General features: G+C 41.4%; 1 protein-coding gene across 2 annotated transcripts in view; it reads right to left on the bottom strand.

Annotated features, from left to right (window-relative positions):
* BRAF (B-Raf proto-oncogene, serine/threonine kinase) overlaps positions 1 to 13,194 on the bottom strand; it is a 603,403-nt gene that overhangs the window by 512,410 nt on the left and 77,799 nt on the right. The window lies entirely within an intron of this gene.

Consider the following 13,194-nt stretch of genomic DNA (forward strand, 5'->3'; position numbering starts at 1 on the left):
CTCCACTGATTACACCCCAAACAGCTGATGGCATAATCTAGCAAATTAAGCCACCTGTAGCACACAACCGATTGGAGGGAGACATACACTGGAGTGTATGAGTTTCACATACATTGAATCCTCCGACCACACCACTTAATATACGTATGTGCAAGACACTCTTACGATGAAGCACAGAATCGGTCACCTGCGTAGTTCTCTCTCTTCATACAGTTCAGATACCAGAGCATACATTCTTAAATGAGAAGGTAAGTGAGATGATGAGCTGTCTCATCTGACCATGATCAATATTCTCCCCTGGAGCTGGAGCCACCCGTTGACCCCAGTTGTTCCACCACTGCTGGTCATCCCCTGCAGTTCTTTTAAGGTCCCTAAAAGACAATAGTTACAGTTTTTTTCAATGTTATTGTTTGGGCAGACAGATGATGCTTTGTGGCCCTGGGACGTGGAGTTGGGAAGTTCTTCTACTCAAGCGGGACCTTCAATCCACAACTTGAGTGTAGCCAGAGACTGAAGGCAAGTCTGGAGTTGTTTATCTTTAAGCAAAGCGTTGGTGGCCCCCCACTCCTACCTCATTTTTTTACCGTGCAACATGGTTAAACTAACACTGATGTCAAGGAACAACCAAAGCATAAGGACCACTATAAAGTGCTAGGACATACACATATGCTTTAAACACAGAGAAACTCAAAATTGCCTCCTTACAGGATGCTCACCTCGTCACAAAAAGGGCTCAAACTGCAGAAATGATGGATAGACAGGGGCTACTGCACCAGGCACTCTGGCTTTATCAGGGAGGTTCTTATATGGACCAAGCCATTGATCCACTTCAAATGGGTTACTACAGTGGTTTTGTTGAGTAGCATGCACTCTTCAAACACAGGGAAACTACAGTTCCTGGAGGAACTATCTGTGCAGCTGGTTCGCTGGTCCCATCTTCCCTGGGTAATTGGGGGGGTGACTTCAACTGGGTACTAGATGTTCTCTTTGATAGGTCATACCCTCCCTTGTCTTGTACACCCACAACACGATATGATGCATCCCTAAGACAGTGATTGTCCTTGCATGATGTCTGGAGGTTCCTTCTTCCCGACGCAAAAGAACTTGCCTTTCACTCTCTCAACACACAACCTCCACATCCACTTAGGTCATTTTCTATGCCAACCAGCCATACAGCTTCTAATGTCCATCACAGAATACATAGGGTAAAGCATATCAGAACACAACTCTCTATTCTTACAATTCACCCGAGGTGGGCATATCTTACTGATCCCCACCTGAAGGCTACAGCCTTCCGCATTAGAGGACTTGTCGTCCATAAGACTATGCGGGAAACTACAACTCACTTTGGGCTCGATGTATCATGCATTTTTGCAGTCGCAAATGGCCCAATTGGGCCATGGGCAACCACAAAAATGCATTTTGGAATGTATGAACCCCAATTTGCGATTCGGTAACTGGTTACCGAATCGCAATTTGGAATTGCGACTACATATCGAATCGGTATTAGGAAGGGGATGTCACGGACGTCCCTTCTCAATACCAAATCGCAGCGGTATGTAGAAATGTTTTGGGTCCAAAATGCGGTTGCAAAACATTCAGATTTTACCACTTACTTCAAGTAGGTGGTATCCCATTCGCAAACGGAAATGGGTCTCCATGGGACATCTCCCGCCTTTGAGAATGGAAGCGAAAACAGTTTTTAAGAACAGGCAGTGGTCAGTTTGACTGATGAATGTCTGGTAGCCACTAGAAAAGATGCGTTTTCAGTAGCTTCCTGAAGCAGGTTTCTGATATCTCCAAGGGAAGCAAATTTCAAACTTCAGGAGCTAAAACATTTAAAAGAGCTTCCATCACCTCTTACTATCTTGATCCTTGGGACAATAAGAAGGTTCTGACCCTCATATCGTAAAGTTTGTTTAGGGTTGTAGAGCGATAGGTTGGGGTTCTTGTCAGTACACAGCCTGGTGAACCAGTCAGAGGGACTTAAACTGTATTCTCTTCTGGATTGGCAGCCAATGAAGTACTGCCAATTAAAGAGCTACTGAGGTACGCTTAGGGATTTTAAAGAGTGCACGTGTTGCTGCATTCTTAATAACCTGCAGTCAGTTGGTGACATATTTGGGACTACCTAGGTTAAGGGAGTTCCCGTAGTCCAGGCGCACGTTGATGACACCCTGTACTACTACTCCACGCAGATGGACTGGGAGCCAACTCAGACGTTTTCTTAGTGTGCGAAGAAGTCCAAACCAGCATAGCGCCAAATTCTTGGTTTGGATTTCCATGGATATCCTCTCATCTATCCAAAACCCTAAGCTCTTGACTGATAGAGCAGGTGCCTGGAGAGGTCCTAACTTGACCCGCCAGTTGAATTCTTTCCAGAGGGAGGGGTTGTTTCCTACAACCAGAATCTCTGTGTTATCTTCATTCAGTTTTAGACACCTATATGACATCCAGTTTGCAACATGCTTAAGGCATGCATTTAACTGATACAAGGTGTTCTTAGTGTCTGTTAAGAGCAAGACAACAAGCTGAGTGTCGTCTGCATACGAGGCGAGAGCGAACCCATAAGCTTGTACTATTTCTGCCAGTGGACATACATAGAGATTTAAAAGAATGGGGCTCGAGGAAGTAGCCCACAGTTTAATGCACAGATTGTAGAGAGGAAAGAAAGCACTTGGACTTTGAAGCTTCTTAGCTCAAGGAAGTTGGTTAGCCATTCAAGGGCACTTCCATTTATTCCTGCCTCCTTTAGCCTATGAATGAAGACTGGGTGAAATACCATGTTGAATACGGTGCTCAGATCTAGCAAGATCATTGCTGTGAGACATCTTGATCGGCCTGAGCTCTTCAGTTGCCACTAGGAGAGCTGTCTCTGTACTGTTACCTGGTCTAAACCCAGTTTGAGTTGGGGGCAGGATGGATTGTGTTTCCAGGAATGCGGACACATGTTTATTCACTTTTTTAAACAATATTACTCAGAGGTATGGTAAGAAACTTACCATTGTGCCTCCCTTCCGAGATATCTGGTAGAATTTTGAAAAATTGAGGCGGATAAACATTATAGCTAGTGTACCAGCCTGGCAGATACGTTGGTTCAATCGCAAATATAGGACCTGGGGCTTATATTCCTCCCCTATTATACAAGTTACTTTAGCGACGTCGGATCATGTGGCTATAACGTGTAATCTTCCAACATTACCCTCCCTATTTACTCCTATCCATTTTAATCCAGACTTTCAGCCAGCAATGGATGCAAATGATTACACAATATTGTGAAACAGTAGATGTATGATGGTGGGTTCACTTTTTAAAAATGGGCATTTTAAATATTTTGAGGAGACCCAACGCCAATATCAGCTCCCAAACCTCAAACGATTTAGATGTACGCAGATCAGATGCAGAGTTCTTCAACCTGGCATGAAAATGGGGGCAGCAAGACTACTAACAAATTTTAAAACATGCCACAGAAATATACAACATAACAAATCTCGATCATTCATAAACAACAATGCACTGTCAGCCTCTAGACCAAACCTCAGCACAAAAGAGAAGGGAAAAAAGATAGGTAGAATGTTGTCACAAAGGATCACAAAACAAAATTACAACATACTGGTATGGTACTCCTCAGAAGATAGCAGAATGGGAATATCAGCACATGGTCCTGTTAGTGAAAATGCAGAACCTCTGGCATGCTAACATACTTATTGTGGCATTGTCCCAAACTGGGAAACGGTTCTGAAAGCGCTGAAGCAAGCATTTGAAACAGCAACTGAGAGGGACCCACAAGCAATACTAATGGGATTACCGAAAATAGGGAAAAGATCATACAAATCTCTATGAGGTAAACAACTCACAGTTGCCCAGCATCAGCTACCCAATCTACACTTTTACAGTGGCAAAAGATGTCTCCCTCTGGAACAAACAGGCCAGAATAACAGGATATGGCATACCTTCGCAATGGAGAAAATCACCCAGTATGCAGAGCAAAAAACATAAAATCTATGGCACAGATAGGGCACTACTCATTAAGATTCTAACAAACACTTATAGGGAACTTCAACAACCTAGATATTTAAGAGCACTACACATCATGCCAGAATCTAGCTCCTCATTTGTCATTAGAGGCCAACCACCACAAGTGGAAATTGTCCACAATAAGGGCCTCTCAAAATTCCATAGACCTATCTATAAAGGACCACTATGAAAAACAGGCTTAATGGCTTACTTGCTGTCAATATTTGTTGTACATTAATAAGGGAAGACTGTCTCTAAGGGGACCGGGGGGGGGGTTGTTCTATGTAGCAGAAATAAAGCATAAATTGCATTCTGTCAGCCACTTGACGTGGGCAGACCTACTTGTAATTAAAAATCAATAAAAATATTTAAAATTAAAATGTGACAATATGACTGACCTATTCACTTAACTATAAGGTTACTTTACTCAGTTTTTTCAATTTCTAGTTTAGATACTATTACTGTACCTAACTATAGCTGTTTTTCCTGTACAGTTGTCTAATTTGCCCTATAGAAATTACATGGGGGAAAAGCATTTTAGAGGCCAGGGCTTACACAAAGCAAGTACAAATGGCATTGTTCCTCTCACTTTTATACTGAAACTGCTAATAAGTTACTCGGTCTAAGAATTTGCCAATCATACTCCTAAATGACACCTGCAATTGGTAAGAGCTGAAGATTCTCACTTGGTCTTCCACTGCCAAGGCTTTTTTACCCCCACTAACATTTGGTGCACTTGTCACTCATTTTACCTCGCTCCTCATACCTAGTCAGCATGACTGCATGTACATTAGGGGCTTATGTAAACCAGTCCAGGGGACAGAGTGTGCCTTTGTGCAAGCAAAACCCTAGATGATGTGTTTAAATTGCAGGCCTTTCTGGTAGTTCATTTTATTCCCATGCATGTTCCTGCACTAATCTTATGTTCTTTGTTCTGACACAAGGCTTTGTAGGTCACACAGTTGTTTGTTTGGTTTGGACCAACAAATGCAAATGAGCAGAGTGAAGCATTTAGAGTTTAAACCAATGTTATTAGAAGGATCAAGATGGTCAATCTGTGGACTGCAGGAAGCCACCCTCTAACATTAAAAAGTGGCCACTGGCATGGCTACTTGTTCTCAATTAAGACAAATCTATACGTTCTTTGTGCACACCCCACTTCCTGTATTCAGCTCACATCAATGTGCTGAGCCACAGCAACTGCACCTGATTTTCTGAAGCCTGAATGGGGTGGATGAATTACTGTACATCTTAGCCAATGCAACAATTAAAGGGTGTCTTTTCACTATTACAACAATGAGCCACTGTTGATCGTCATGGTAAGAGAGGCTGTTACAGTCAGTAGGAGAAAGAATCAAGGATGATAGAAAGGTGGGTAGCACTGTGTTAAAGTGATGATACAAAACATAGTGCAAGCATTTCGGCTCTAAATAAGATCTTGATAACGAAAAGAATTGTGGACTGAGGTGCAGTAAATAGTAAAGGTTGTTTGGTGGAGAGAGCAGAAAAGACAAAGTGTAGTATGACTTGTATGACAGACACATTGTTTTGAGGGAGTAATCACTGAATACTTCTAATTACATACAAGAAGTCCTTTTGCCACTGGAAACAATTTCGGAGTACTTATCTCAATAGTGTGCGCACAAAAAGAAACATTGCACTTATGAGTAGTTATCTATGAAAATGAGTTTTAGGAAGTTATGATTTTAATTATATACATCAGGCATTTACAAGTAAATTGTGCAGTGAGGACCGTGCATACAGAAACTTAGCAAACGTCTATGTAATCATCTTTAGGAAATGAATTTAGGAATCAAGAAATCCATATGTCGGACCAATGATGCCAAAAGTAATACTAACTAGGAGGACCATTAGTTTCTGGTTCCAGAGGTCATTAAACGTGAGACATGAACAGGCAGCATATCAATTTCCAAAATCAAGTTATTAACTGATTAAATATTACATACTGTAGCATACAAACAGTGCCTTTATATACTTATTTGCTTATATTTGGCTCAAAAATGAGGTTTAGTATAAAGAACTTCATTAAAGCTATCCTATATTTCCTGTGGAAATGAGTAAAAAAACAAACTTAAGTAAAATTAGGATCTCATAGCATAGCAATGTGCAGTATATTACTGACAATACTGGATATAAATATTCATGAATCCAATTATGACACTGGCACAAGGGTAGATACTGATGATAAGATATTCTTACATGTATTTCAATATACCAGAGAAAATGACAAATTACTATGCAATAAGGAACATCGTAGTGCTGTTGCACATAATATTGGATTGGCAAAGCTGTGGGTTTCTTAATTTATACAATGCTAGTCCCAGAGTAGCCAGTAATGCATTTCAGCATTGTGGATTAAGCCTAACCTGACTGATTCGTTAGTAGAATCCACAGATCGTCCTTCTGTCTCAGTTTCAGTACTTGATTGCCACCCCTGGGGTGGGGTATGGGGATGCGTACTATGCCCAAAAACTCAAAGGTGTATTGATGTTCTCTTAAGAAATGTTATACAAAAGATTGTTTAGTGTCCGACTTGTGGCTATTATGAAAATGTTTGTGAATATGGATCTTGAGTGTGAGTGGTGCTGCCAATGTAACATTTCTGGCATGGGCATCTGATTGCATAGATAGTAAAAGTACTGTTTCAGTTGAGCAGTTGATTTATTGAATACTGATAACCAAATCAGAATGTAATCTCTTGTTTTATTCATGCCCAAAATACAAATTGAACAGTCTCTGAATGTAAAGAAACTCTTAATGGATTCCTTGTTTTTTTGTATGGTCATTGGGTTTGTTGTTGAAATAAAAAGAGCAGATTATTGATTTGAAATTGTGTGCTTTTCTAAAGCCAATCTGTGGTTAATTGGTAATGTTTTCTCCCAGGGCAGAGAGATTTTCTAATAGATGTCAATGTTTTCTTGAGACCTTCCTGATCTGTGGGCGACAATTTAGGAAGTTAGTTATGAAGCGGACAGAATCACTTGAGTTTGTTTTAACAATTTTGATTGATCCTAGTATGGTTGTCCAATCAATGTTGCTAGTCATTTGGTCTGTCCTGTCAAGTTTTTTAAGGGCTAAAACCCCTGTCTATAAGGTGCTGTCTAATGTCCTGGCTGGTCAAATGGTAGCATTTATCAGTCCTGCAGTTTCTTTTTGCTCTTAACCGTTTGCCATTAGGGCTATTCTTAATGATGCTGGGCTAGTGGCAAATGTCTGCTCTCAAGATGAAATTAGTCACAGATTCTTCTTTCATGCATTTTTGGTCTGGAATTTACTATCTTCAATATAAATTGTAAGATCCAAGAAGTCCACTTGGGTCCTGGAAATGCTTGAGGTGACATTGATTTTAAAACTTGCTGGATTTCATTCCTATGATGTAGCTTTCCAGGAAAGCACAAGGTCCTTGCTAGATCATTGGAGTAGTGATCTGAGAAAATCATGTGTGTGAAGATGTTCAAATTGCTCATCCTATCGCTACTGTTCTTCAACTTTGGCCACTAAGAAACAGGCATATGACGAGGCAAACTATGCTTCCATCGCTGTGCCCTGTTTTTAATGTAGAATTACTGGCTGAAGCAAAAGGTATTGTTCCTGAGACAGAATTCTAACATATCAAGTATCCTTTTATTATTTTCTAGAAAATGAACATATTATTTTCTATAAAATGAACCAGCATCATAGAAATGCTTGTCTTACTGCTTCTGTACCATCCTAGTGAGTGACAGATCTGTATGGACTAGCCACATCAATAGTAGCAAGAGGGGTAGTTAAGTGCATTTGTGCACCTCACTATCACCTGTGAGGGTATCCTCGCACTGAGCAGGTGTGTGAGTGCCTAGTCCTGCCTAAGGCAGGTTTGTTAATTCAAATGCCAGATCCTGTGCTTCTTGCAGAATTTGAAAAGAGGAGGAGGAGCTCTGATATGGAGTGGGAGGTAGTTTCACAATTTAGGAGTGATGTAAGAGTGTCCGTCCTCCTGATCTAGTTCTGTGTATGCTTGTGATGTGTGTGAGTAGGAGTCCAGCAGAGTGGAGGTATTTGGAATGTTGGAGGAAGGTGTTCAGGCAGGTGGGGCCTGAGTCGTGTAGTGCCTTGAATGTGTGTGTGTGAGGAGTTTGAATTGAGATCGTTTGTGTATCAGAAACCAGTGTTGTTGCCAGAGGTGTGGTGTGATGCAAGATCTGTGTGGGACGTTGAGAAAGAGTCTAGCTGCTGAGTCCTGGATGGTTTGTAGTCTTCCAGCAAGTTGCTTGCTGAGCCCAGCATAGAGGGTGTTCCAATAGTCCAACTTTCTGGTGACTACGGCATAAATGACAGTTTTCGTAGTGCTGCTTGGGAGCTATTTAAAGATCTTCCTCTGTATCTTCAGGGTGTGGAAGCAGGAAGCAGGATGCAGTGAAGGCGCTGACTTGACCAGTCATGTCCACTTTGCTGTTGACGATTAATCTGAGGTTCCAGTGGGTGGGTTCAAGGTGTGGGTCTAAGCTCAGTTGGCCACCAGTTGGAGTCCCATGGTGAGGTGTTCTAGCCAAATGGGACTATCTCTGTCCTGTCTGTGATGTGTTTGAGACAGACTGGTTTTCATCAATTGTGCAACTTCAATCATGCAGGCAGTGAATTGGTTTCTTGTGATGGGTGTTTGCCCGAGAGGGAGGGTATGAGTTGTGTGCCTAGGAGATAATAGTGACACTGGCCACAGAGATCATTTATGCGATAAATTGGGTGGAGCTGAGCAATGTGCCTAAAGGTACTCCACGGACAGAGGAGTAAGATGCCAAGCCATCAGCTGGTTCTATCTGTTAAGCAGGAGCACATCAAGAGGACAGGCAGTCCTTGGATGCCAATCTTGTAGAGGCACTAGATGAAGACAAGGTGAGAGTGCCAAATGCTGTAGAGAGGTCCAAGAGAATGAGGGCTGCTGGGTCTCCTCTGTCAAGGATCATGCGGATGCCATCTGTGGTGGCGATAAGTGTGATTTCTGTACTTTGGTTTAGCCTGAATCCGGACTGCATTGCGTCAAAGAGCTGGTGGAATGTGTGTAAGTGCTTTTACATGGAGAAGTAGACCAAGTAGCTACTGTACTAGTAACATGATGCATGTTTAAAGCCTCCAGTGAAAAAATGTTTAGCACAACAATTCTATCCAAATAGAGTCCGCAGCACTATGTGAATGTATTTGACTTTGCTATATCTACTACTAAGATTCAATTTATACCCATTTCATGAAATCAGCAAAATCAATGTCCTAGATCAGTGGTTCTTAACCTGTGGTTTGAGGACCCCATGGGGGTGCATGGGAGTCCATGAAGCCTACTCAGGAGGGGTCTGCAACTGCTTAGGAAATTATAGAATATTAACAGACTAATAAAGTGTATATAAATAAAGAAGCTAAATTGAAAATGTTGAAACGTTCTATAAATGAGAAGGAGTTTGAAACTGGAGGCAGAAAATTAAGGGACAAATTTATATTTTGGCAGGTGGCCTGTTGTTCCACCAGGGCGACGGAGTAAACTACTCTCTCACCCTGGCTGAGTGCCCGCCCACCAGATTTATAAATGACCTTCAACCTGATGATCACTTATAAAGCCATGACCCGCTGTCACATCAATTCTTGTTAATGCCTTTCGCTGTTTGGCGCGAGGCACGGCCATCATGACGGAGCCCTGCACCAAACAGTTTTCTTTTTTCAATTTCAAAAAGAAACGGGATTTTGTTTTTGAAAATAAAAAAGTAAATACTCCTCTCACCATGGGAGTCCTCTCCCATGGCAATGGAAGCATTTAGCAGTTTTCACTGCTCCCAACTGATACTGCCAGGATTTTCCTGGTGGTGATGGACAGTGAAAACTGACCTGTAATTCCTCTCATCTAATTCAGGTGGGCGTAATTAGAGGTCTGCCTCTGACGGCCCCTACTATACAGGGATGCCAAAGGGGTTTTATCATGGCACAGACAGAGTAGTCCCCACTGTGATTAAACCTGTGGTCTGACTAAATCTAAATTCAGGGGGGGGGGAGCAGACCAATATCTTGGAGGTATGTATACTCCGTTGCCATTGCAACGGAGTATACATAGTGCAAGGATACAAAGCAGGTCTTAAGTTAGTGTTCTCAGATTGATACATGAGAGCAGGGCACGGGCATCAAACAGAATATAGTATGGACAATAAGCATCTATAATTGAATTTAGAAAAGATCCAACCTTCCTATTAATTTTTTTATTTTGTTTATATTGGTATGTGAACTACATAAGCTATTTCATTATTTTTATATTTGTTTGAGGATGTTTGTTTCTGTATGTTTAGTGCAATGTTTTGGGTTTAAATCATCGGAAATGCTTAGGCTGAGGTCCCCAGCTTCCTAACAACTCAGTGGGGGTCCCAAGATTCCAATAATGGTTCCGTGGGGGTCCCAGGGTTCCAGTAATGATTAAGTGGGGGTCCACAAAAGCTTAAAAGGTTAAGAACCACAGTCCTCAATATTAAGGTGAGGACACAAACAAGGTACATATGCTTACAACACATTCCAGTATGTGAGTACTGAAACATTTTAAATGCCTTGGTGGATGTCTGAGCAGGAAACTGGTTCAGCCAGAGTGAACTGTAACAACAGGGCTTGGTGACAGATAATGCAATGGTTTGATATTTTTTTCAGCAACATAGTCTCTAGACTGGTCCTTATGCAGAACTAGTCTCCATACATTTAAAAAAGCAAAGTATAGATTGAAGTATCTGGCACATGGATGCACTGTTTGAACTTCATACTGTCTACATGCACACAGGCTTAGACAGCTGCAGTAGCATTTAAGTGAGGAGTTATTGGTATAAAAAGCTCCTACACCAAGGACAAAAGTGGGGCAAATACCAGCCTGACCTACACTTCATATGCCGGTGATTTCCATTTACTATTAAGAAATAACCAGTATATGTGGGGCAGCAGCATTTAGAGGTTTAAGGCAATGCACAGTGGAGGAACTGTACGTTAAATATCCTAAATGATGGCATTGGACAACCCTAGTTGTCTGGGATACTTTAAAGTAAGATTTAAAGTGTTGCTGTCCTAAAGGAGCAAACATACAAGGCACGCTTTAGTTTACAGGTGCAGAATGAGAACTGAAAGTATGTTACAAATATGTTTGTAATGGAGAAGCGCGAATAACAAATATTGTAAAGTTTGCTCATCTACACCCCTGTTGTTCTGTTAGTTTGCTGTCCAATGGCTGTAACCCTGAAAATTGAAATCTTTATATTAGCAGCAGATATCTGAGGAAGGGTTCTCACATGATGGCAGGGACAAGGCTTTAAACAGGAGTAGTACAGGTTTGTGGATGGTACAGTAATTTTCAATTTATTTTATGTAATTGAAAACCACAATACAAAGAAATTTAAAAAGACAGATACACACAACTGGGGAAAGGTAGGGGAAGAGTGGCAAATATCGTGCATGGTTCCTTGCCCTGTACTGCTTTCTACACTGTCCCAGGCTTACAAACTTATAACTGCCACAATATTGCCCTTTTCCCGTACATTTTTCCATGTGCTCATCCATGCAACTCCATCATCCATCCTTGCACTTATTTACTTATCCATTCACCAATGCACACACTTATCAATTGATTCATTGAATGATTCTCACATACATCCATGCAAAAGCACAAGCAAGCATACAATGAAAAAGCCAAATTTGTTGGTGTTGCCAATGCTTTTATAATCTATACTGACTAGTTAAATAGATTTTCAATCACTGCTCCTAAATCAACTGATAACACCATTAAGGGGGAGCCTGTTCTATAATCCCCCATTTTAATCTTTCACTTTAAAGTACAGCCTCAGTGAGACCTCAGATGTAGGCTAGGTTTTCAACTGTGCGCTACCACTACAAAGAGAAAGGTTTGCAGTGTGGCTGAATTTCACTGGCAGACTTATTTTGATACCACTAAACTGGCGGCATAAAATTAAACAAAGATAAAAACAAGTTATGAAGAAAGCAAGCTCCAATAATAATTGTTACCATCAAGGCCACTATAAAAGTTCAGGGGTGTGGAATTTATTAAAATATCTACTTGTCCAGGGGACAGGTTGCTTCTCAAATCTACTTGTCCTGTAAAAAGATCTACTTGTCCCTTTGGTGCCATGTAGTGTGGCGACAAATTATGGCAGCAATTAATAGCCTCTCTGATTATGCCAGGGCTACTACCATAGTAGGGCTTGAATACTTGGAGTTTCAATCCCTACTGTAGCAATTTCCTTATTTTGCCACCTTTCTGCAGATCTGCATACTGGGGCTGGAGGAAGCAGTAAGCAATAGTTCCAGCGCTGGAATGCCTTTGAGTCTGCAAACCTACTAACCTGCATGTTTTAAAGATTTTTACCAGCTTCTCTCTAATATTTTCCCATAATAAGAAAGGATGGACATTTACTCCTGACAATGGCAGAATTAGAACTTCTTCCAGGGTTGGGAAGAAAGTGGCTGGAGGGAAAATGAACTTGCAAATGCTCAATAGTTTTTAACATGAGCAAATCTACACATTGTATTTACCCATGCTAAAATACAGTTCACAAATATTTTATAGGGGTACGACATATACCAAGGGTGCACTTTTGTGACTTTCTTTAAGAATTTGGGGCCATAAGTAGGTAGGTTCAGATTTGTGACCTGCAAATTGCGAGTCGCAAATCCGAATGTAGGAGGGTGTCCTTGACACCATCTGTGATTCGCAAGGGCTTCGCAAATGCCCACATCATGAATAATCATGAGGTGGGTCGCAATTTGTGACCCCCTCGCGAATGGTGGTCTGCTGGAGACACGTTCGCGGTCACAAAACAATCCTACATTGCACTGCGAGTTGCAATTAGGAAGGGAACACCCCTTACTAATTGCGAGTCGAAACCCGTTTCGTGATTCGGTAACCAGGTTACTGAATCGCAAAACTGGGTTTGTGCATCGCAATGTGCTTTTTGCACGTCGCAAACAGCGAAAGTCGCTGTTTGCGACATGCAAAAAGCTACCTACATGTGGGTCTTGGTCCCTAATTAGGTCTGGTGTTAACAAAGACATTTTGTTTTTATTAAACTTCTATTTCTCTCTCTTTCGGCTGGCTTTACTGTGAGTGATCGCATTCTGCTCTTCCACAAGGAGCATATTGGCACACAAAGTAGT

Source organism: Pleurodeles waltl, chromosome 4_1 (genome assembly GCF_031143425.1).
Source record: "Pleurodeles waltl isolate 20211129_DDA chromosome 4_1, aPleWal1.hap1.20221129, whole genome shotgun sequence".
Classification (NCBI taxonomy): domain Eukaryota; kingdom Metazoa; phylum Chordata; class Amphibia; order Caudata; family Salamandridae; genus Pleurodeles; species Pleurodeles waltl.